General features: G+C 44.8%; 1 long non-coding RNA gene across 1 annotated transcript; it reads right to left on the bottom strand.

The window, feature by feature from the left end:
• Positions 1 to 516: 516 nt before the first annotated feature.
• LOC308071910 lies at positions 517 to 1628 on the bottom strand. The gene is made up of 3 exons (XR_013931366.1): positions 1554 to 1628; positions 1186 to 1514; positions 517 to 563 (listed from the first exon to the last, which is right to left on the bottom strand). It is a non-coding gene; the product is annotated as an uncharacterized lncRNA (long non-coding RNA).
• Positions 1629 to 25519: the final 23891 nt, after the last annotated feature.

The following is a 25519-nucleotide window of genomic DNA, read 5'->3' as shown; positions in this document are numbered from 1 at the left end:
CTTAACTCTTTAAGACTTCACCCTAAGACTCAACCTTAACACTTAAGTTTAAGACTTAACCCTAAACTTATCCCTAAGACGTAACCCTAATATTTAACCCTAAGACCCAACCTTAACACTTAATCTGTAGACTTAACCCTAAGACTTAACCGTAATACTCAACTTTCAGACTTAACTCTAAGATTCAATCTTAAGACTTAAACTTAAAAATTAACTCTAAGACTTAACCTTAAGACTTAACCCTAAGACTTATCTCTAAAGACTGAACCTTTAGACTTAACCTTAAGACTTAGCATAAAGACTTAAACCTAAGACTTAACCCTAAGTCTCAACCTTAAGGTTTAACCTAAAGACTTAATCCTAAGACTTAACCCTAATACTTATCCCTATGACTCAAACTTAAAAGCTTATGACTTAGCCTAAAGACATAACCCTAAAACCTATCCCTAAGTCGTAACCCTAAGATATAACCCTAAGACTCAACCTTAACACTTAACCCTAAGACTTAACCTTGAGACTTAACACTAAGACTTAACCCTGTAGACTTAACCTTAAGACTTAACCTAAAGACCTAACCTTAAGACTTTACCATAATACTCAACCTTAAGACTTAACCTTAAGACTTAACTCTAAGACTTAACCCCAAGACTCAACTTTATGTCTTAACCTTAAGACTTAACCCTGAGAGTTAACCCTAAGACTCAGCCTTAAGACCTTACCTTATACTTAGCCTAAATACTTAACTCTAAGATTTAACCCTAGGCCTTTAACCCTAAGACTGCACCTTTAGACTTAACTGTAAGACTCAACCTTGAGACTTAACCCTAAGACTTAAGCGTAAGACTTAACCCTGATAATTATACTTTAAAGACTTAACCCTTTACATTTTAACTTAATATTTAACCTAAAGACCTAACCCTAAGTCTTAGCCCTAAGACACAACATTAAGACAAAACCTTAAAACTTTAACACTTAATACTAAGACTCAACCTAAAGACTTAACCTTAAGACTTAACCCTAAGACTCAAAATTAAGACTTTAACCTTAACACTTAACCCTAAGACTTAACCCTAAGACTAAACCCTATAACTTAACCCTAATGCTTAACTCTAACACTGAACCTTTAGAACTTAACCTTAAAACTTAACCTAGACTTAACCCTAAGACTTAACCTAAAGACTTAACCCTAAGACTTAACTCCAAAGACTTAACCCTGTAGACTTAACCTTAAGACTTAACCTAAAGACTTAACCCTGTAGACTTAACCTTAAGACTTATCCTAAAGACCTAACCCTGAGAGTTAACCCTAAGGCTCAGCCTTAAGACTTAACCTTATAACTTAACCTAAAGACTTAACTCTAAGATTTAACCCTAGGCCTTAATCCTAAGACTTAACCCTAATGCTTAACTCTAACACTGAACCTTTAGAACTTAACATAAAGACTTAAGCCTAAGACCTAACCCTAAGACTCAACCTTAAGACTTAACTCTAAGACTTAACCCTAAGACTCAACCTTAAGACTTAATCTTATAACTTAACCTAAAGACTTAACCCTAAGACTTAACCCTAAATCTTAACCCTAATAATTATACTCTAAAGACATAACCCTTAAGACTTAACCTAAAGACCTGCCCTTAAGACTTAACCCTAAGACTCAACATAAAGACTTAACCTTAAGACTTAACTCTAAAACTCAACCTTAAGACTTAACCTTAAGACATAACTCTAAGAGTTAACGCTAAGTCTTTACCGTAATTCTCAACCTTAAGATTTTAATCTAAAGACTTAACGCTAACACTTACCCCTAAATCTTATCCCTAAGACTTAACCCTAGGAATCAACCTTAAGACTTAACTTTATAACTTTGCTTAAAGACTTAACTCTAAGATTCAACCCTAGGTCTTAACCCTAAGACTTATCCCTATGACTTAACTCTAAAGACTATACCTTTAGACTTAACCTTAAGACTTAACCCTATGACTCATCCTTAAGATACAATATTAAAACTTAACCCTAAGAATACTAAAGGCTTAACACTTTAGAGTTAAACTGAAGACTTAACCCTAAGACTTAACCCTTATACTTAACCCTAAGACTTATAACTAAAACTTAATCCTAAGAATTAACTACAAGACTTAACCCTTAGATTTAACACTAAGACTCAACCTTACGACTGAACCTTTAGACTTAACCTTTAAGACTTAACTCTAAGACTTAACCCTAAGACTCGACCTTAAAGACTTCACCTTACCACTTAACCTAAAGACTTTTAACCCTACGCCTTAACCCTAAGACTTGACCCTAAAACTTAACCCTAATAGTTATACTCTAAAGAGTTAATCCTTTAGACTTAAGACTTAACCTAAAGACCTGACCCTAAGACTTAACCCTAAGGCTTACCCCTACGACTCAACCTTTGGAAATAACCTTAAAACTTAACTCTAAGACTTAACTCTAAGACTTAACACTAAGACTCAACCTTAAGACTTAACCAAAAGTCTTAACCCTAAGACTCAACCTTAAGACTTAACCCTAAGACTCAACCTTAAGACTTAAACTTAAGACTTAACCTTAAGACATAACTCTAAGACTTAACCCAAGTCTTAACTGTAATTCTCAACCTTAAGACTTTAACCTAAAGACTTAACCTGAAGTCTTAACCCTGAGACTTAGCCCTAAGACTCAACCTTAAGACTTAACCTTATAGCTTAGTCTAAAGTCATAACTCTAAGATTTAACCCTAGGCCTTAACACTAAAACATTACCCTAAGACTTAACTCTGAAGACTATACCTTTAGACTTAACCTAAAGATTTAACCATAAGACGTAACCCTAAGAATCACACTTTAATGACTTAACCCTTTAGACTTAAACTTAGACTTAACCTTAAAGGCCTAACCCTAAGACTTAACCCTAAGACTCGTCCTTAAGACATAACCTTATAACTTAACTCGATAAGACTTAACACTAAGACTCAACCTTAAGACTTAACCTAAAGACTTAACCTTGAGGCTTCTCTTACCACTTGTCCTCCTGCAGTTCTGAGTGCCCTGGCTCCTCCTTTGAAAACATTAAGGGCAAAAGGAGATCTAAGCATCCGTTATTGGGTACTGGGGGAAACATAGGCACTTAGGGACATGATTTAGTGGTAGAATATGCAGTGCCATGTGTTGGGTTGGTTAGGTTTATGGTCCTTGTAGCCAGAGGGGGTTGGAGCCTTTCTCCACCTCTCCTTGACCGCCTCTCTCCTGGGCTGGGCTGGAGGGTGGGGAGTCCAAGCGCCTCCAGTGCTGAGTGCCTGCCAAGGAGCAGACGCTCTCAACAAAGCAGACGGCATCCACAGGTGCTGTTTCCCAGAGGACCTCTTGAAAGGAGCCTGCAGCAGGACCTGGCAGCAGGGAGACCCAGCACTGCATGCCCGTCATCACAGCTGATTTTGCCGCTTGCATCCTGCTGCCAGTCTCTCCCTCATGTGCATGAGCAGGCAAACCCCTGCCCTGCAGCCAGATGTCTGTCCTGCTCCCCACCTCTGGAGACCTGCCGCCCTGGGTTCCCCGAAGGAGAGGGTCGCTGCTGCCCTCAGCAGTGTCAATCGCTGCCCGTACCTGGGGTTGCTGTCAGTCCTTCCCTGCAGACCAGGCTCCCCACGCCGCCCACTCTGCCTTTGCTTGCTTGAGCTGCTCTTGCCACTTGGGCCTCACTTGCTCCCACTCTGCAGACAGCTGCCAGACCTCCTGGAGGAGATGGCAAGGCAGCAGAAGGCAGGATTAGTCTCCGCTCCTGGAACGGGTGTCCTTTGGGTCTGACCCGTGTTGCTGCCCCTTGCCTCAGCTGGTCGGTTGGCAGGGCTTTGCCCCTAACAGACTGGGGGCTGTGGGGTCATTCTAGGCTCCTGGCAAACACAGCTGTGACCAAAGCCCTCCACTGTGAACAGCCGAGAAAGGACTTGGGCATCTCCCATAGCCCCTGGGCCAGGAGAAAGTGCTTTGTGACAACCCAGGGGGCAAGGAACATCTGAAGGAGGTGACAGACAGCTGACAAGGAGCACATGTCCAGGGGTCCTTTCAGGCTGGCTCTCTGCACAAAGAGGCTTTTGCCGAGTCCCCAGCAGCACGGCAGCTACAGCAAGGCACGTACCTGCAGCGCTCTCTGGCAGTCGTCTGAAGATGGGAGTGTAGAGGTGGGTTTGGCTGGAGAAGCCGGCTCCTGCCTGCCTGCCTTGCCTGCCTCCTTCATCCTGGGCGAGCTGCCTGGACACGGGGGGAGCGCACTGCAAAGAGGCACCAGGAGCAGTCGGCATGAGCACGGGGCAGTTTGCTCTCCCACCTTCGCCTGGTACCAAAGCTCCCCAGGCTGGCAGAAGCAGCACGCGAGGTGGGGCCATTTCTGCTGGCAGGGGGAAGCCTTTCCTGAGCCCCCTCAGATGGACGGGGGAGGACTGCACCTCAGCTCTTGTGTAAGGGAACCACAGGGACGTGGGGTGCACTCAGCGTCCACCACCTTCCCCAGTGAGGGGCCCACAACAGGGGAAACAAGCACATAGGAACCATGCGGCACGTGTCAGGGACCTTGCCGCGTCCCTGCAGCTGGAGTGTTCAGAGGGGATGTCTCTCCTCCATGGGTGCAGGATCCCTTTCATCCCTTCCCACCAGGGTCTCACCTCTCAGAAGTCTTCTTGCCCAAGTCTTTCTGTCTTGTGCCTGGCCCCTGACTTGGCAGTGCAGCAAGGGAAAGCTTCATCCGTCTCTGCAGCAGCTTGCCAGGATGCTCCTCTGCACCTGGCAAAGGAAGAAACTTTGCAGAGCAGCCCCCTGAGGAGTGCCTTTTGACGGAGCTGTGGTAACCCAGCGCAGAGCAGGGCCTCAGCTGGGCAGCAGAGACCTGTTCCCATACCTTGTCTGAGCCTGGACTTTGCTGCAGCCTTCTTGGCCCAGGTGGACAAAGCCTTGGCCACTGCTCTGCTGACCACCGTAAAGCAAAACCTGGGCAGGAAATGATGACACAGGCTTGAAGGGTGACCCCTACCCTCTGCAGCTTCCCAGCACTAATCCTCACAACTCTTGTGTGAAGCATGGCACACCTTCTTCTCGTGGCCATGCAGCCATGCATGGGTTTTATTAGCAATCTCCCCCCAACACCAGACGGCGTAGCTTAAAGCCCTCCCTGTGTGCATCTGGCTCTCTCTGACGGAACGGCGGGCAGGCTGGGCATGAGAAATGCAATGATGGTGCCTGGCCACTCCAGGGGAACACACGTGTAACCCCAACTCGTCGTAAGTTAACCAGAAACCAGCCCCTTCAGGTCAGGCCCCCTCCCAAACTCAACGCGCAATGCCGAGCCCTGGCAAGGCACACTCCTGATCAGGAGCTGGGAATCCGCCCGCTCGGTCAGTTGAGGGCTGCAGAGAAAATGCACTCACCTGGGGAAAGCGTGGGCAGGAGCAGCCTGAATCCCTCGAGTACTGGTCGCTCCACTGGAGACAGCTGCACCGGGCATCCACAGCCTCTGTAAAGTGACACAGAGCTGCTAGAAGGTTTCCAAGGCACTTTGCTCTTGGCTCCCAAAGGAAGCAGACCTGCCTCCTGCTCCAAAAGGAAGCCACTTCTCCAAACCCCTTCTCCAAATCTTCCTCCGTGAACATGAGCCCTTGCTTTGCTCTGGAGAAGCTGCACAGCAAACACTGAGACTGCGCAGTAACACTGCCAGCCTTTCTGTAGGGCAAGAACTCAGAAGCTCAGAATAAAACTTCTTTTCCAATGGAGAAGTCAGTGCGGGTGAGCACGTGGAAAGGTGTCGGACTGGCCTGCCATGTGCAGGCTGGCCAATGGCCATCGGGTTGCTCACCCTTCAAAAGGCTTCCAAAAGTCACTGCATCACCCTCAAAGCCTGAGCAACTCGCAGTGTTGAGCAGAGCAGTCCAGCTGGCCTTGCTCTCCAGCCCTGTGACGCAGTTGCGATAGAACTGCATGCACAAGACATCGTCGGTGAAGGACAGAATGCCAATGTCCTTGAAGGCGAAGGCAAGGCGCTGCCTGTTCCTCAGTTGGAAAGAGTGCAAGAGTATGGTCTCTTGCACACAGCTCTGCACCACGTGCCATGGGAAGGAAGTGGCTCGCCATAGCCACCTGTAGTTCAGTGGCTCGATCTTGACATTGTCTGCAAGGAGGAGGAACATCGTCACTGGCAGAGCGGGCTGAATTTCCATGTAAAATTAGAAACGGAATGCCAGAGAAAAGGTCGTTCATGGAAACGGCTCTTGGGGAGTGGTTATTTTGGGAGGAGCTCAAGCTGTCTGCCTAACTTTGGAGGGAATTCTCTCCAGAGAAATTCTGAAATCCCAATTTCTCTGTGCCCTTTCTGAAGTGCAGAGAGCATGCACCCAGTCCCAAACAGGGCGCAGGAAAGTGGATGGTGTCCATTGCCTTCTCACCAGGGATAACCTCTGTGGGGAACGCAAGCTCCCGCAGAGTTAACTCACCAATCTCTAGCTGGGAGACGGGTCTTCAACCCACGTACACCTCTTCCTCACCTTGGAATTGCTCTTGGAACGTAGCAAAGGTCTGAGTCCTGTGACCAGGACCCCCTGCCCAGGAAAACGACACAAAGGCTGACCACAGGGAAGAGCAAAACTCTATCACGTGCCAAATGCTTTCTCAGACTAGATCTGGGCATGCTTTCGCTCCTTGTTGACCAAGAAGCAAGAGCAGGAGAGCTGCTGAGGGACTTCCCTGAGAGAGGCCTGCTGTGAATCCTCCCCGGGAGGAGCAGCAGTGCTTCACCTTTCTTGGCCTTGGCCATCGGGCTGGGTGAGGGTGAGCTTTTCAGCAGCTGCGGGTCTCGGTCGCAGAGTGCAGCGAGGGTGAGGGCAGGCAGAGATCAGGCAGGAGAGGCTGTGCTCACTGAGGACATCCCTAGGGAAACAGGAACTCTGCAGTGACACACTAGGGACACCAGGACACAGGCAGGGACAATATTATGATGTTAGGGACTTCCGGGGGGACACCAGGACTCCCAAAGGGATGTCACTGGGACATTAAAGACACCCACTGGGACACACTGGGACACAAGAACACACGGGGAGACACCACGGCGATATATAGAATGGTCTGGTAATATCTGGACCCCTCCAGGGACACCACTGTGACATTAGGCATTTCCCAGGGACGCCCCCTGGGACATCAGGGACCACCCCCTCACCTTCCCCGGGGACACCAGGACCCCTACCAGGGACAGCACTGGGACATTAAGGACCCCCCTTTAACACAAGCCCTACCCCAGGGACAATGTAGGGGCATTAAGGACTCCTCCCGGGACACCAGGACCCCCGCAGGACCAGAAGCGCACAAGAGACATACTGGGGACACAAGGACATTCCTGGGGACATCACTGGGACATCAGGGACACCAGGACCGCCCCAGTGACACCACTAGGACATTAAGGACCCCCACAGGGATACCTTGGGACACAAGGACATACTGGGAGACACCACTGGGACATCATTAGAATAGCTTTTAGGACATCAGGACCCCTCCAGGGACACCACTGTAAAATTATGAATTTCCCAGGAACCCCATCCTGGGACATAACGGACTACCCACTTGCCTCCATGGGGACACCAGGACCATGCCCAGGGACACCCCAGAATGTCCCAGGGACACACTGGGACACCAGGACTACCCCCCCACCCCCACCCACCAGCTCCCCAGGGACACCATTAGGACATCAGGGACTCCCCTGAGGACACCACTAGAACGTTAAGGACCCCCAGAAGGACACATTAGGTCACATGCACCCACTGACAGACACCACTGGGACATCTAGAATGGCCTGGGGACATCAGGACCCCTCCAGGGACACCACTGTGACATTAATGACCCCCACCAGGGACACATTGTGATACACAAGGGCCCATTGAGACACACAACTGGGACATCTAGAATGGCCTGGGGATGCCAGGACCACCTCAGTGACAACACTGGAACATTTAGGGCCCCCCTGGAAATACACAACCTGCATCCAGGGAAACTGTAGGGGCATTAGGAACTCCCCCGGGACACCAGGACCCCCCCAAGACACACTGGGACACCCAAATGCCTATAGGGACACCTGAGAACACTAGGACATCCCTGGAGACATCTGTGGGACACCAGGGACAATCCCGGGGAAATTAGAACCTTCCCAGGGACACCCTAGTGACATTAGGGACATCTTGGAAGCAGAAGGACCCCCCACAGAGCACTCCTGGGACATCAGGACCCCCCAAGGGGACCCTCCAGCAGGTCACTCTCATGCAGTTGTCACGCAGAAGCTCCCCCTCGATGGAAGTCCTTAGCAGCAGGGCAACCCTCAGATCTGCGCTGTCAATGAAATGGAGCCCAAAAACCAGACCCCTCCCCATCCCAAAATGGGAGGACCGCCTCCCCACATGACACTTGTTAGTTTAACATTATGCTAGGGGCCAACCAATGTCCTCCTTTATCTTCTAGTGCCGTGACGACTGTGGGTGGTACATGGACGGTCACCTTCTGCCCCATGGTGAACTTAGGGGCCTCCTGCATCAGTAGCACAGGTGCTTCTCCTGCTTTAAGGCATCCAGGCCATCCTGAGCTCACCTCATCCAGCTCTTTGCAGGAGCAAGCTACAGCCCGCCCCTGAGGCCCTAAACAATGTGCCAGAACTCCAAAGGCAATACCTTTTCCCTCACGCTTAAAAAGTGCAAAGGTCTTTGTCACATCAGGTAATCCCCACGCGGGGGCCTCCACCAGAGCTCACTTTTTTCAGACACTTGAAAGTGGCTTTACCCTCCTCTGTCCCGCCAATAGACCCATGGCAGGAGGTTTTCAGTAGCTCGTACTGAGCTTTCACAAATAAAACACAATTGCCTCCCCAAAGCCAACGCCATCCGACCACCCCGAGAAATCCTCGTAGTTCCTTGAGAGTTTGAGGCTCCGCGAGGCAGCAAATAGTCTCCTTCTGTTGAGATCCCAACTGTCTCTGGCCTTCCAGCACTTCAAACCCCAAATGTGGACGTGACTCCTCGATAATTCCATATCCACTAATTCCCAAGATATTTAGAAGGCTTATCATCAGGGAAAGACACAGCTCCCAAGTCCCTGCTGCGACCAGAACTCTTCCCTGATCATTTTCTGTTCTCCAAATGTCGAACTGCTTTGCCAACTGATTCCCAAAGATTGTCGGGATATTTTGAAAGCCTTGTAGTATAACCACCCAAGTGTATTGCATTTTCCTTCCCGTTTCTGGTTTTGCGCATTCAAAAGCAAAAGGCTTCTGACGGTCAGTGCCCAGGGGAACACAGAAAAAGGCATCCTTCACATCAAAACCTGTACACCATCCCTGTTCCCCTGTAAGGGTGGTTTCATATCTGTGTGGATGTGCTACTACAGGATAAATACCTTGAGGTATGTGATTTATTGCTCTTAAATCCTGCACGAAACGGCAATCTTGACCCTTGACCTTTTTCACTGGCAAAACAGGGGTGTTGGATTTTGACGCACAGCCCACCAACAGGTTGTGCTTCAAGAATTTCTGAATTATCGCTACCTACCCATTCCTAGCTTCTCATTCTCAGCGGGGATGATCCAGGCTTTAAGTCAATCCTTACAGGTTTTGACCTGTGGGATTTTCCAGGAACCTCTCTGGCTCGTACAATAGGAATCACAGCATCTCTGACCTCCGGGCGTATCTTTCTCTTTTCAAGGCAGCATAGCCTGTAATAACAAAGCTGCTGCCTCGACACAAACAGTTTCTGGAATTAAGATTTCTATTTCCTCGTTTTAAAATCAGATTTCTGCTTCCAATTTTTTGGAGTAGATCTCTCCCCAAACAATGCTTTTGGAGAATTTGGCTAATATAAAAACTGATGAGTAACCCACTGTTTTCCCAGCTTCATGGCTAAGGGTTTCAAAAATGGCCAAGTTTCATGGGTCCCTGCCATACCAGCAATGCTTATATTCTTATTGCTTAGTTCCCCTCTAAAGTCTTCTGAACAGAGGAAGTAGCCCCAGGATCTACCCAAAGCTCAACTTCTTCACTTCCCAGCTCTGCTTTAACCAGAGATTCCTCTGGGGAGAGACTCCTCCGCTCCCCCTCATTCCTCGCTTACTGGGAGCAAAGGGGCAGAGGGGCTCCAATCCTTAAGCAGATGGTCTTCTTCTGAATGCCCATCCCTGTTGCAGAATGGATGAAAGAGAACGGCCACGGTACTATGGAAGGACTGTGTGATACGACTTTTTGACATAAGTCTGGCTTAGGTCTGAGTGAACCAAACTAGGCTGCAGAGAGAAAAAAACACTAAGAAGCTCAGCTGCAGTGGAAAGTTACCAGGATTACGAAAGAGAGAAGAGAGATAAGATTGTGCTGACCTTGTACAAAAACAGAAAAACAACTTTAAGGGAGTAAGCATGAAGAACAAGGTGTAACCCGAACCCGCTGTAGCTATCCGCTGTAACCGCAAATAGGAGGACGTATAAAAATGTAATCCTTTAGAGCTTAGCCAATTAGCAGATGATTTGTAGGCATAATTAACTGGAACTGTATATAAGACATAATCGCGCCGTAATAAATCGAAGCTTGCTTTATCACTCACACTGAGTCGGCCGCTTGCTTCCCCTCGCTCGTCGCACATCCCTTTTGCACTGTGCACACTGATTATCACCCAACCAAGGGCTGGGCCGCAGTCCCCCTCTCGGGGCTCTGCCCCATCCTCAGGCCCTTGCCCTCACCCTACTATTTTGCTCTGATACCGCCAACAAGCAACAATTTACTCTTCCCTTTTGACTCTCTATGATGATATGCAATCCAAGCAACATCCAACAGCTTTCCCCTATCTTGAGCAATCACTTCCTTTTAACTTTTGTAATTTTCTTCTAATACCATCCCAGGATTGGCCCACCAATAGAGGGGCCAATTGATCTCATCCCTCTTAAGATTCAGGGTCAATACTTGTAGAGTTGCGGGCTACCTCCTTCATTCTGTTCTGCAGATCTGTGGGGGGCTCTTGGCTATCGTGCCTAGCCTTGTACCATTCAGACATGGTTATTGCCTTAGCCACAGCATTTTGAATGCCAAATATAATCCCTTTCTGATACCGAGTCCAAAGCTGCCTGGGTCCGTTAATTTGCAGGTCCCAGTTCGGACCAACAGGGGAAATGATGCTCCACAGTTCCTGTTTTAACCTCAGCTTCCACATGTATTCTAGCTGCTTGACAAATCATCTCCTTCTCACTACTATCAAACAAAACCTGCAGTATTGCCTCTATATCCTTACACTCTGGATCCTGTGGTTTAACCATCATTATTTCAAAAACACCAGCCACCTTCTCAGGGTTGTCTCAGTAATTTCCTGCGGTTGCTTTGCAATTCTTCAACTCTGTTATTGAAAACCGGACCGTCACCGTAATGAGTCCTTCATTTCCCACAGTCTCGCGCAGGGGAGCCTGTACCACTTCCCCTGGTTTGGCCCACTCCCACCCTGCGGCTGGGCTAAAACCTTCTGCCCCACTAAATTGCTCTCCCTCTTCACAGCCGCTTTCCCTGTGTGAAATGTGTTCAATTGATTCGTGTCGATATGGAACAATGCTAGGACCACATGATGAAATGTAACCTTCTGTCTTACATACCCTTGTATAACCACACGCTTAAGAAAAACAGAGTGATCAATGTATATAGTTCCTGTATCTTGCAAAGAACATCTGGCTACATACCTAATTTCTGTATCTTAAAAAGGACATCTGGTTACACACCCTGATACGCAGGCTGAGGTGCTAACAGCATAGTGTTAAGTAAGAGAAGTTTACAGGGCGCATGCGTAAAATCTAGGGTCATCCTAAAGGTGAGCCGAGGAAGACTGCTGACTTCATCCACCGACCACCAGACAGGGCTTAAGAAGACCCTCGGAGATAGAAAGAGCATGCGCCACGAAGTACACGCCTATTCCAAGGATCCATTTACATAAACTGACCCTTTCTTAGAAATAGCTATGAATATGTATTGGTTTAGGAAATATAAACCAAAAATAAACTTTGTACAGCACGCGTCTTGGTGGAGCGGAGACTCCCAGTGCACCCAGCGCTGTTTGCTTGCCTCTATTTGCTTAATAAATTGCAAACTTTGATTGTAATCCTATTTTGGGACTAAGTTATTTATCACAACGACGTAAACACAGTTCCCATCTAAGTGATTAAAAGCTGATAGAAACCATTTATCAAGAAACCAGTTTTACAGTACCTTGTTCTTTCCACTCCTGGTTGTTGCTGCAGGTCTAGAAAACAGAAATGTATTTCAGTACTGAAATGCTTACATTGATTATGAATAACACTACAGTTGCTTTGAAAACTTCATTGCAGAAATGAATTAAACAAAATGTAGTATAACAACTTTGTTAGATGTAGTTGAAGACTGAAACAGTTATTGTCTACCATTATGTCTATTGGAAGGCTATTTTTTCCACAAGATATTAAGCAAATAGTTGAAATAACTATTCTCTCAGCTTCACACAAAGTGACAGAAATCTTACAGCTACAGACATGTACCTATACGCTTACGTGCATTCCCTGTTTAATACCAGGGGTTTAGCTCTCTTCAATACTGAGAATCCTTCTCCTACAGGTCAAAGAACTGTAATTTTGGATTCTCTGGTGTCCTGCGTCTGGCTGGGATGCAGTTTATTTTCTTCACAGCAGCCCACACAGCGCTGTGTGTTAGATTTCTGCCCAAAACAGTGTTGATAACACACCAGATTTTTAGCTAAGGCTGAACAGCGTCAACAACTTCTCTTTCTCACTTTGCCACAACCCACACAAGTAAGTTCAGGGTGGGCAAGAAGTCAGGAGGGTACACAGCTGCGAGAGAAATGTTGGAGCGGGGAGCAGGGCAAAAAATCCTGAGATACCTGCAGTGAAAGAGTAATTTTGCTTTTCTGTAAGTCTCTCCTCGTCCTTTTTAAACACATGTAATACTTCTATGCCTGTGCACACACTCATGTAATTAATCAGAATTTGTGCACGTGACCTTATTGTTGACTTGGCCAGCATGTTCAAAGCACTCTAAACAAAAAAGAAGTGTTTGTCAACACAAAGCACATCAGTTAGTGTGGTCACACAAAAGAACAAGAATCTTCATATGCATCAGATTTGCCAAAAACCCCCAAATACAACAAAAATCCAAACTTGCTTCCAGCTCTCAGGGCAATTTTTATCAGTAAGTTTCATTTTCAACATTCCTTATGCATCTTTCTGGTTTGGAAGATGCATTTTGCCTCAGTATTGACATGTAAATCACAGGAATTTGGGTGGGTTTTGTTTTCTTTTTTTTTTTTCCCTTTTCTTTTTTAAGAGCAGGCAATAAAATTGAACCTCCATCGTCAGCTTCGTGTTTTCTAAAAAGAAATTTTCTTCACTTTTTGAGAAGCAGTGGACTACTCACTATGGCTTTCACCACTGGGGAAACTACTTCAACTACTACAGTATTAGAAAACCTAAGACACTTACATAGCACTACAAATAAGAATTAGAGATTATTTCCTTAGCTTACCCTTTCGTTGGCATTTTAATCAATTTTGAGTGCTCCCCAGATGAAAAACTCTTTTTGTCTTTTTCTTCTATCGTGTTTTTATTCTCCATTTTCAAACACACATTCTTCCTTAGAGTAATCTTTTGCTTCATTTGCCAATTAGTGATGTTGCCTGGTGGTGTATTTAATCTATCCAGACATTCCTGTTTTGCCAACGCCTGTGCTCTTGAACATCTTTGTTTGCTTTTTTCTTCTCAACCTATAAAAACAAAGTTAAGCTTCATGTATTTCTTAGTATTTCTAGAAGACAGAAACACCACATCCAAGATGGATTAATTCAGGGTTTACCCCTCAAATAATATAAAATGATACCTTTTTTTTAATCCACAGAGAAGCATTTTCACAAAATTACACTACAAATTGTATTATTTGTCATTGAGAGTTCTTCAAATTCACTCATCATGAAAGACATAACAAAAATACAGCCCTTAGAAAGAAAACAATAGTGTATCTTAAAACATGAACAACAAAAAAGTGAAAGCATTACAGATGGACAGTTAGAAGGACTGCAGTGTTAGTTGTAACACCACCAGAAAAAAATCAAGTGGAACTGTGCTGGGCTACTGCTCCCTGAACAAGGGGAGGAAAGAAAAAAAAGATCCCAAACACACAAACACAAATGGTTTCACAGGAAAGAGGAATTTTCACGAAAGACAATGAAGACACACCATGCAGATATCACAGCACATGAATTATTAGTCAAGACCCTGTTCAGAAGCTATTTTCATTCTTTGATTCAGAATCAGAACCAACATATTTATATGGATTTCTTTTTATGGCAATAAAGTGATAACTACTTGCACTGGAACCGAGTGCCACCTGCTGTTAAACTGGAACAATAATGCATTCCATTTTCCAAAAATGGGGAAAAAGACAACTCTCCACTGCTCTCTTTATTCACAAGTCACCTATTTCCATTAGAAGAAAACCTAATTTGTAGGAAGCATCTTCCCTTCATGACAAATAGCTAAAGTGAATAGGACCATTGATCCGGAGCGAGATTAAATAATAAAGAGCAGCAGGTGAACTACCTCTTTTGGCAGCTGTACCTTCTCTTTCTCCAAAGCCAGGAATACTATTTGCAGCATTCGTACCTTACCCTTAAATCTTCCCATATCTTGTTTTAGTTCTTCATCAAGATTCCTTTTCAGCATGGCACATGATTGCTGAGCATTCGCAAAAAGACTTTCCATTTCTGTTTTTCCTATTTTGTTGTCAATAAAGCAGTCCCTGGGAAAATCATCACTAAATCCAGAGTCTTTTCCAAGTTCCCTCTCTGTTATAAAAAGTGCATTTTCATCACGTGTAGAAACTGGTCTTATTTTAAGAATAATACTAGAAACGTCATCCAAAAGACTTGGTTTTTAAGCTGTATCTCAGGAAGTATTCACAACCTCCCACTGCATTTCTACTACTTCCAGTTTCATTCTCTTCCATTTCCATAGGAGGCTTTTTTTTTCTCTCTGCATTTGCTAGAGGCATCTTTGTATCATTGATATTATTTGTGCAATCTCCTTCATCTGTACTCCAGGTATCTTCCGTGTTTGCATTTCACTTATCTTGATCAGAAAGGACACCAAGACTCGGATTACAGTTTCCATTTTGGGTACTTTCCCACCTAGCATAAGTTTAATGTCTCCAAATTCACCTTTACTTTCTAAGCTGTTACTTGATTCTGTTGCATGAGACGAAACAACATGAGAACTCTTCAGCTCAGCACTGAAGCCATCTTCTGACATTTCTTCCACAAAGGAAGTAGTTTTCCCAGTTTCATTAATTTCACCAAGCAGCTGCTTTAGTTCTGCTGTAACGCTTTTAAAACTTGTTTTCAATTCCCTCTTCTCATTTTCAACCCACATTCTTGCATCTCTTTCTTTCCAAGGTTTTGGACTTAGAACTGCTTGTCAGCACTGTGCAATTCCTCATTTTCTGATGTAAAATTTCTGCCTTATCAGTGTGATTTTCATGTGCTGATTTTTTCTATCAAGTTGGTAGTTTCTAAAATATATTTATCCTTAAGTAAACAGGTACAGACAGAAAGATTATCAAGAAAAAACATTACAGTTAATCTATGCAATTTATGTTGCAAACTCATCCTGTAATAGAAATAAGGCATTCTGAAAGCCATTTTTATAATAAAAATCAAGGATACTAAATGAAAGGTTCACTGCATCACCATCTTCTTAACAAGAGAAGGACTTGGAAACAACAGTTTCTTGGGTTAGATTTGCCTAGGCATTAGGGTTGCTTTTACCTTTTAGCCTGCTTGCTTTCTGTAACTGCCGGCATTTGTCACAGAGTATGTTTATTTTTCACGTTTTTTTGCTTTAATACCATTTTTCATTAAAACTGCCAACACTTTTGTCACCCACCCTCCTCCCTCCATTGCACTCTACTGTCTGGCATTTTACAGTCCCCAGCCGTCTAAGCTAACCCAAGGGGAACGAACATGACAAGCTTCTTACCGTTCACCACACAGAGAACTGGCTAAGGGGGGATTATTTCTTCAACCAAGCTTCAGAAATAATAAATTCCATTTCAAGGTGCAAAGGAAAGGATTTATTAGGGAAACCTGTCTGCTCCTGCCCTCATCCCAGAAATCAGGAACCCAAGCTTGCAGGAAAACCGCACCATGCCTTAACCTTACCCAGCCCCCTCAAGCCCCTGTCCCCACGCTCTTTCTCAACAGCTCCGACTGCTTCTGCCCCGTGTCACAGTCCTGCCCACACGCTCCCTCCCCACACGCCTCCTCGGCTCGTGGTGCCTTCTGAACAGGGCCTGCAGCCCTGGTGTCCCAGCGGGCTGAGACCGTCATGCTCCTCGTGCTCCTCTCTTGTCAGCCAGGCCCTGTTCTCCCGCGGCAAAGACCCCTCTGCTCACAAGAGGGAAGGAGCACCTCAGCCAGCCACCACCTGTCTCACCCTCCCCCTTCCCAAGCTTACTGGCCAACTACTACCACCTTGCAACAGGTTTAAGTCCTGTGCTTTGCCTGGTAGAATTAGGCACGTCCCTCTCTCGTGATGCCTGGCTGTGGGCTGGAAATAATTTGCTATGCTGTCCCTTCGGGTGTTCCAGAGGACGCCAGACCCTGCTGTGCAGCCCTGCCCCGCACACCCAACACAAGCAGGACGCCTGCCTTATTCCCCTCTAGGATACCCTCTGAGAAAACCCTTTTCAAACACTTCACATGGCCAAACAAGAGCGTATTTTGCAAAGGCTGGGGCAGCATCAGAAAGATCACCACATTTCAAGGCATTCTCTTTGATCATTTTCTTACAAAGAGGAAGACTGGCATGTTTAATCAATCAGATCAGCGTATTATAGACAAATCTCCCTCTTCACTTGAACGTGCGTTTTGCAAGGCAAAAAACCCCGCATTTGGCTGCACTGTTTCTCAGCAGTGCACAAGAGGAAAAACACCGCTCAAAATTTAAGCAAACGAGCTGAAAACAAATCAGTGTAACAGCAAGCATCCAACATAGTGACAAGGATTTTACCCCACCATAAGACGACTGTATCCAACTTTACTTCAGACTGTAATACAGCCTTCACCTACAGGACATCCCTTCAGCATTATTCACTGACTGGTAAGTTTTCTTTACCTTAGTGTATAGTACAACTTACTGAATCAGACTGTAATCCAAAATATTTGGGTTTACATACCCACATCCCACAATATTCAATGGCATCCTTCATGTCTTCTTTTTCAGCTAATGATATATGAAAGGTAGATCCTGAGTTCTCACGTGCAGTGAAAAACCACACATTTTTATAACCAGCATGACTTAATACTACTTATTTACACCTAGAGTGCATCTTGAATCATCCTACTTGTGACAAAAATCTTAACACAAAATAAAACATCCCCTCAAATTTGTGCACTCCTAGAGAGAAAATTATCATAATACAGATTTAAGATGCATCTGTGTGAATTCCTTTCTTCCAGGGCATTATACTTTTTAATGTATACGGGAAATTTGCTGAAAATCGCTATATATGGTCACAAATAGGCCATTCCTATTTCTTAAACATGCACAACCTCTCTCTCTCATACGTAGATATACACCTCTGTATCTCTGACACACTGTGCGCCACACAGTATTCCTCCAGCAATTTCAGTTTCCCTATGTGTTGCGCACAGAAAATCACAAACAACAAAGTCACAGGCTTGAAATCTTGAAGACCCCAGCTTTATTCCTTGCACGGCACAAATGTGTCTCTAGACATGGATCTAGACAGAGTATTTCAGTCAAACTGCTGCCCTGACAATAGACGCCTGAGCAGAAGACCCACTGATGTTGCTGGAAAACTGAATTTTACTTCCAGACATTGCAATACGGATACTGTAGAAGTGATCTTGTAGAAAAGAAAAAAAAAAATCACTACAAAAAGTTATATAGATGTATTACTGACATGGAACAAGACAAACAGAGCACAAGTGCTATTGGCTGCTCTCCAGAAGAGTTACACCCTGTGTTTCTTCTTCCTTCTCTGTCGGTATATCAGTTGCTGCTCACAGACTGGAGTGACGCTGACATAACATGGCACATCCCAGGGTGACAGCGGGTGGGTTACATGAGAGCAGCTGCCATTGCTTCCCTGCTCCCTGAGCACCCAGCAGTTTTTACAGAGCGCAACAGACGAGCAAAACCCATTTCAGGCTGAGCTGGGAAGGCGAGGGGCAGGGAGAGGTCACTCACGGACTGACACAAACGCCCACACAGCCCCAGCCCAGCCTTCCCGGCCCTGGCACTTTGCACTCAGGGGGGCAACTCTCACGGGAACCGGGGGGCTGGTGTCACGTGGCCTCACACAGGGACCATCTGCTTCTGACATGACAAACGGGCTCTTCCCCATCAGGCTCTCCTCTCCCTCCTGACCCTTGCCCACAGGTTCACAGACAAACCACAGCCGCCCCACTTGGGCTAAGGATCCTCTCACTAGGAAGCACACCCGGGAGGAGGTGGCACACAGGCTTGGGCTCCCAAGCTCCCAGGAGCACAGATAATGCAGATTGTAAACTTGACATCTGGTCGTCTTCAGCTCACCTAGGTTTTTGTGCATCTTCATACCTCCTCCCAACTCACTTCATACGCCATTTGTCTGACAGCAGAAGAGCAGGTAATCCTGACACTTAATTTCCACCAGTTCAAAGGGAAACAGCTGGTGTTGAAACCCTTTTTATTCCAGGAGTCCTAGCGTTGCAGCTGAAAAGTGCTTATATGTATAATTTATAATGATGGGTATCTTGAACATAGAATGATTGCTTGCCACGTTTTTCTAGCCTCAGTATCTCTGGCAAAATACATGTGCAAATCTTACTGCATAAAGTACCAAGTCCCTCAGCATTTCTAGAGGCCACATTCCTCCTCAGGGCTTGGAAGGGAGAAGCACTTCCCTATTTCCCTGCCTGCTGGTTTCCGATGAGGTGCGACACTTCACAGCAGTGCTGGGAGTAAAGCTGGATGGCGTTATGCAAACCTAAATATTCTGCCTGGCTCCAGAAGGCTGCAGGTCTCCCTAGGCTCTTTTACACACGCTCCATCTGCTATTGCTTCAGCAGAGGTTTTACCTCCCAACAGAGACTTCCTTAAAAACATGTTCTGACTTTCCTGAACAGTGGATTGTATCTCACAGTTTCATTGATTTGCACAGCAGAATCCTGCAGTTTCCGTTGAAGCTAACGAAGACTGTGTGCTTTCAAAACCAAGCATATTCAGCACCTCCATCATAACTCTGAATTAGAGCTATTGCCTAAACAACTACATGTTGCACACGCTGCCCGTGCCAACCCTGGCTAGCCCAGCCCTGTTTTACTGATTCATCCAGGCACTTGCATCAGTGCGTCTGACTTGGTGAATTTACACATGAGAAACCAGGCATTTCTGACCAACACCCATATTCTTTAACTGCACTGGTTATTTTTAAATTAATGACACATTACTAATTCAAGTGACCAAGACAAGTCAGAACTACAGCTTGGTTGCAGTCAAAATCACATGTGCCACAGATTTTCCCTGAATCTCTTCACAGCATCACCTATGATCGCTGTTGTCAAATACATGACTGCTGCTTTCTTTACCTGCAGAAAGCTTGGCACAACACGTACAATATTGTACAACATACAGCTCCATCTGACAGTGAGACCAGAATGACCTTCCTACAGTGCAGGCGGGCTGTGTATCTCCAGTAGCACCCACAGCCCCAGCCTGCACTGCTTTAGAGACAGCAAAGATCCGCGCTGATGAGAAACGCTCTCATGCACATGGCATTTCACCTTGTCCACGGATTTGAAACACGGGTTGCTTTGCGCAATTAAATTTTATGGTTTCGTTCCAAGGCAAAACAGACTGTCCAACAACTTTTGACTTACACTAAAAAACATAAATATCCACATTCCATATGAATGGATACATGCCAGGATATGTACTGCTGATGAATTTTTTCGCATGTTGCTGGGGAGCAATACCTGCACGTGTTCATCTTTTTGTCCATCTCTTCTGGGATTCCTCCTAGCTGGGTACGTTGCATCTCAGGGTTGTATGGAGGGGATTACCTCCAAGCAGTGGGACAGATCACCAGCCACCCCTGTCGCTCCTAAACTGCCTCTGCTGAGCATCTCAGTGCCTCCCACAGTGGTGGCTTGCTCAGGAAGAGGTGGCCTGTGATGGCTCCTCTCCAGTACACATGCCCACAGGACCACCGAGCAAAGGACTATCCCACACCATCTTTCCCCTCTTTGAGAAAGAACACACGTACATATCTATGGCTAATCTCCCTTCTGAAGCAGTACAGCTCAGCTGAGACCTCAGACTGCTTTTCTGCAGCATCTGGGATTCTTACCAAAAATGTCTCCATTGACTCTACCCGGACTCAGTTTTGTGCAGAGGAGGTATTTACTGCCGCATGCACAAGAGCAACGGCAAGGGCAGGCAGTGCAGCGATCTCCTGTTACCGAACGTGCTGCTCTGGGCCTCCCAAACAGGCAGTCAGTTAGATCCCTGGCAAAGTTCTCCAGCAAAGCCGCCCCTGATTTGTATCCACCTCAGCTGTACAAACACGGTGTAAACAGAAGCCGAGCAGCTCTTTACCTCCAGCACTGTATGTCCCTTTCCTTCCCATGTCACCACCACCTGCAAAAGCGCTCATGGAAATGAGCAAACCCCACGTGCCAGAAAGAGGCAGGGCTTTCAAAGGAAAGGAGGGTATTCAATGGAAGCTGCAGATGTGCCCTGCCTGAAGAAGGCACCACTGGCAACCCCTCCTCTGTGAGAGCTGTGGAGATGCAGAGGAGGGAGGAAGGCAGGCATCAGGGGAGTAACTAGAAGCCCTGGTTTGCTATTGCTGCAGTATCCCTGGCTGGGGGGACAATAGAGCTCTCCATGAAATAACAATCAACCAAAAAATTTCAGAGGGAGCACAAGCTGCTGGGCGTCAGCTTTTCTGCGGCAGGTTGTCATAGGCAAGGTGAACACGAAGCACAGGGAGGATCTGCAGTTCTACCTGCCTTGCAGGGGTTTGGCCTGAGCTCCCCCTTTGCAAACCAAGTCACCCTCCGACCACACGGCACAATCTCTGCTTACTGTATGTCCCAGCAACTGGGGTACCCCATGCAGATAAATCTGAGAGGTCCCCCCTGGTCACAGCCCTAGTCATCAGTGGTTCCAACAACTTCTGATGCTCAGGGTGTCCCCTGCGCCAGTGGTCCTCCCTCCAGGCGCCCCTCCTCCTCTCCATTTGCCCTGGAGTAGACAAACTCAACATCACACCCATTCTGTGGAGATTTAAGCCCCAAAGAGCTCAGAACTGGGGGAAGCCAGCACAAAAGCCTATCTTCTCTCTCGAGAGTTGCAATGTCCTTACACCCTTCCTGTCCTTCCCGTCTAGATCAGAAACCAAACAGGGGAAGCGTTGCATGTAGATACACAGAGAATACTGAATGGGACACATTGGCTCCTCTTTTAACTCCTTTATTGTCTTGATATAGAGAAATAGTGTGAAATGGGGACAATGCACATCGATTGTGATTGTATATGTCTGCTCAAGGAATGAGGGTATGGTGCCTGGTCATGGGTGTGGTGTATGGTCACATAGTCACACAGCTTTGAGGAGACACCTACCCTTCTTCCTCTAACAAAGGGGCTATTTTAAAAAAGAATGAGAAAAGGATGAGAGACATTTCAATGTTATCTAGAGGAAGGGAGTGCTAAGTCTTCTTGCTGGAGAAGATCGGATGGTCACAAGAACATGAATCACCTACAAATCTGCAAGACCACCACATTCCAGGCAATGGACTGATAAGCTAATTAACATACGAAGCAAGAGTAAGCGGGTTTAGGTAACGAATATGTTTAGGCATTAATTGAATATTCATTTGTTTTATTGTATAAATGTGAGATGGTTCGTCACTTCGGGCATGCATGCTTGTGGAGGAGCTATCCCCCGTGCATCTGCGCGCAATAAACATACCTACTTTATAACTTTCGAGTTATAGAGTCTAATTCCGCATGTCAAGGTGGCCGGAGAAAAACAAAGTGATTAAAATTGCAAAATAGGAAATGGAAGGAGTAAGCCCTGTGAAAAATCACTCTTGGGTTGTATATTAAAACATTGGAGGGATATCGTAGGACAGGGTGGTACCGAAAATAGAATTAAATTGATTAAATATTGTAATCAGTGGTAGCCTTTGTATAAATTGGGGAGTGATGTGAAATGGCCTCAGGAGGGAGGAACGTTAGATTATAACAATCTCCTGCAATTAATGTTGTTTCTGAGGAGAGAGGGAAAATGGGACGAAGTATCATATGCAGACAGGTCCTTCGTCCTATGGGACAAACCTGAGTGGCAAAAGGACTGTGGATTAGTACCCCCTCGGGATCCTATGGTACTAGCACTAGAAAGAGTGCGGGATTAACATCACCTGATCTTTGATTATGGCTCCAGAAAAGGATAGAAAAAAACTTGAGACCTAAACTAGAAAGATGTTCTTGTTGAAATTTTTGTGTTAAAAAGCTCAGGTTGCGGTAAAAAAGGTCTCATGGGTAAAAAAAGTCTCACAGGTAAATAGTCTCACGGGTAAAAGAAGTCTTACGGGTAAAAATTCTCACAAGTAGAAATTCCCATGATAAAAAAAATCTCACGGTTAAGAAAAGTCTCATGGGTAAAAAAGTCTGATGGTTCAAAATTCTGATGTGTAAAAAGCCTCAAGTGTAAATATTCTCACGGGTAAAAAAAATCTCATGGGTAGAAGTCTGATGGGTAAATAAGTCTCACAGGTACAAAGTCTCACGGGTAAAAATTCTCACGGTAAAAAACGTCTCACGGGAAAAAAAGTCTGACGAGTAAAAAAAGTCTCACGGGTAATAAGTTTCACATGTAAAAAAAGTCTCACAGGTAAAAAAAGTCTCATGGGTAAAAAAGGTTTGATGGGTAAAAAAAGCCTCATGGGTAAAAACTGTAACGGTAAAAATGTCTCACGGGAAAAAAAAGCCTGATGAGTAAAAAAATTCTGATGGGTAAAGAAATCTCATGGGTAAAATCTCTAACAGGTAAAAAAGTCTCACAGGTAAAAAATGTCTCACGAGTAAAATAAATCTCACGTTTAAAAATTCTCGCGTGTAAAAAAAGTCTCATGGTTAGAGAAGTCTTACTGGTAAAAAAACTCTCAGAGGTGGAAAAATTCTCATGGGTAAAAAGTCACACAGGTAAAAAAGTCTCTCGGGTAAAAAAAGTCTCATGGTAAGAAAAGTCTCAGGGGTCACAAAAGTTCACGTGACAGTAGTATCACAAGTAAAAAAAGTCTCATGGGTAAAAAAAGTCTGACGGGCAAAAAAAGTCTGACGGGTAAAAGAAATCTCAAAGGTACAAAGTCTGACGGGTAAAAAAAGTCTCACGAGAAAAAATGCCTTACGAGTAAAAAAATCCGACGGGTAAAAAAAGTCTCAAGGGTAAAAACTCTCATGGGTACAATATCTCACGGGTAAAAAAAGTCTCACGGGTAAAGGAAGTCTCATGGGTAAAAAGTCTCACGGGTAAAAAGTCCGAAGGGTAAAAAAGGTCTCATGGGTAAAAAAAGTCTGACGGGCAAAAAAAGTCTCAAGGGTAAAAAAAGTCTGACGGGTAAAAGAAGTTTCATGGGTAAAAATTCTCAAGGGTAAAAATTGTGACAGTAAAAATGTCTCACATGTAAAAAAAGTCTCACAGGTAAAAAAAGTCTCATGGGTAAAAAAGTCCCACAGGTAAAAAGTCTCAGGGGTAAAAAAAATCTCATGGGTAAAAAAAGTCTCTCAGGTAAATAGTCTCACGGGTAAAAAAAGTCTTACGGGTAAAAAAAATCACAAGTAGAAATTCCCATGATAAAAAAAATCTCACGGTTAAAAAAAGTCTCATGGGTGAAAAGGTCTGATGGTTAAAAATTCACATGTGTAAAAAAACTCAAGTGTAAAAATTCTTACGGGTAAAAAACGTCTCACGGGAAAAAAAGTCTGACGAGTAAAAAAAGTCTTACGGGTAGTAATTTTCATAGGTAAAATGTCTCACAGGTAAAAAAAGTCTTACGGGTAAAAAAGGTTTGATGGGTAAAAAAAGCCTCACAGTTAAAAATTCTCAGAGGTTAAAAGTCCCATAGGTAAAAAATGTCTCACAGGAAAAAAAGCCTGATGAGTCAAAAAAGTCTGACGGGTAAAGAAATCTCATGGGTAAAAACTCTAACGGGTAAAATAGTCTTACAGGTAAAAAATGTCTCACGGGTAAAATAAATCTCACGTTTAAAAATTCTCGCGTGTAAAAAAAGTCTCATGGTTAGAGAAGTCTTACGGGTAAAAAAACTCTCAGAGGTGGAAAAATTCTCATGGGTAAAAAGTCACACAGGTAAAAAAAGTCTCTCGGGTAAAAAAAGTCTCACAGTAAGAAAAGTCTCGGGGGTCAAAAAAGTTAACTGGACAGTAGTATCACAAGTAATAAAAGTCTCAAGAGTAAAAAGTATCATGGGGAAAAATATCCCATGGGTAAAAAGTCTCACGGGTAAAATAAATCTCTCGTTTAAAAATTCTCACAGGTAAAAAAAGTCTCATGGCTAGAAAAGTCTTACGGGTAAAAAACTCTCAGAGGTGGAAAAATTCTCATGTGTACAAAGTCACACAGGTAAAAAAATTCTCACGAGTAAAAAAGGTCATGGGTAAAAAGTCTCACAGGTAGAAAATTTCTCATGGTTAAAAAGTCTCACAAGTAAAAAACGTCTCACAGGTAAAAAAGGTCTCAAGGGTGAAAAGTCTGATGTGTAAAAAAAGTCTTGTTTTACCCGTGAGACTTTTTTTACCCATGAGAATTTTTACCTTTGAGGCTTTTTACCCGTGAGACTATTTTTACCTGTGAGACTTTTCACCCATGAGACTTTTAACCATGAGACTTTTTTTACCTGAGAGACCTTTTACCCGTGAGATTTGTTTTACCCGTCACACATTTTACCCGTGACACTACTTACCTCTGAGACTTTTTTTACCTGAGAGACTTTTTTTACCTGTGTGACTTTTTACCCATGAGACTTTATCCACCTCTGAGAGTTTTTTTACCCGTAAGACTTCTCTAACCATGAGACTTTTTTTACACGCGAGAATTTTTAAACGTGAGATTTGTTTTACCCGTGAGACATTTTTTACCTGTGAGACTATTTTACCCGTTAGAGTTTTTACCCATGAGATTTCTTTACCTGTCAGACTTTTTTGACTCATCAGGCTTTTTTTCCCGTGAGACATTTTTTACCTATGGGACTTTTAACCTCTGAGACTTTGTTTTTTTACCCGTCAGATGTTATTTTACCCGTGAGACTTTTTTTACCTGTGAGACTTTTTTTACCCATGAGACTTTTTACCCATGAGAATTTTTCCACCTCTGAGAGTTTTTTTACCCGTAAGACTTCTCTAACCATGA

This window comes from Falco punctatus (assembly GCF_963210335.1).
Source record: "Falco punctatus genome assembly, chromosome: 12".
Taxonomy (NCBI): domain Eukaryota; kingdom Metazoa; phylum Chordata; class Aves; order Falconiformes; family Falconidae; genus Falco; species Falco punctatus.
This window is presented reverse-complemented; position numbering and strand designations above follow the sequence as displayed.